A 1,038-nucleotide genomic window follows, 5' to 3' on the forward strand; every position below is an offset into this window, starting at 1 on the left:
AGGGTTTGATTCACGCTTTGCTTTGTACTTCACATTTCCAAGTGCGAGTGCATGTGTTTGTGTGCAACTTCATTTAAATGTAAATGAATTAATGCTATTCCAGCTTGCATATGTGTAGGGGTGTGTGTGTGTGTGTGTGTGTGTGTGTTTGCACACATAAGACAGCCTGTGTGTTGTGCCTTTCAGTGTGCGATGTCCATGGATGCTTTGAGAGTCTTTATGTGGGTGTATCTTTTTCTGCCAAAGGGGGTGGGAGGCTGAGCAGGCGGCTCGGATTCTAAAAATAGAAAGCTCTCCAGCTCCCTGCCTCGTTGGACTGAGAGAGTGACACAGAAAGGAAGAAACGGAGGGAGAAGCGGAGAGTGGCTGTGCCTGGGAGCTACAGAACCAAAAAGGACCAGAGACAGAGATTCATCCGTAGCGTCTCTTTACTCATCGAGGTGGAGCTCCACTGAAGGCAAACTCCCCGGAGGGACTGCATGGCAGATGTTCCTGAACCTGTCTGCTTGTTAGCTTTGAGGAAGAAAAGCAAAAAAAACAAACGTGACGGTATTAACTGATCAGGTGTTTTAATCTGAAATATTGCCGCAGACGTCACAGATGGCAGAAGGATCAGGTTTCACCTTCATTAGCAGAAAAAGAAAGAGAATTATTCCAGATTTGATCACTGCTTCTGTTGTTTGCCACACGGTGTGTCTTCAAAAGACTTTGCAGAACAAAGCTGGCATTTATCATTCTTCATTGACAGACATGAAAACAGAGAAACTTTTAAGAACAGTTCCCACAGTCTTTCATGTTTGTGGCTGCATATAGAGCAAGTCACTACTGCACCTCCCTTTAACCTGTTCACACATTCATTAGATCAGTAGACGTGCCTTGCTAATGTAAACCCATTGATTTTTTTTCTCTACATTGTCATAGTAAAATCGCATTATCTCTTTGTGTTTATTGGAAATTTACATAATAGGTAGAAAAGTATATCAAGAATCTAAACTCATCAAATTAAACAATAATCATAATAATAAAAAGGACCTAAAA

Source organism: Xiphophorus maculatus, chromosome 16 (genome assembly GCF_002775205.1).
Source record: "Xiphophorus maculatus strain JP 163 A chromosome 16, X_maculatus-5.0-male, whole genome shotgun sequence".
NCBI lineage: Eukaryota > Metazoa > Chordata > Actinopteri > Cyprinodontiformes > Poeciliidae > Xiphophorus > Xiphophorus maculatus.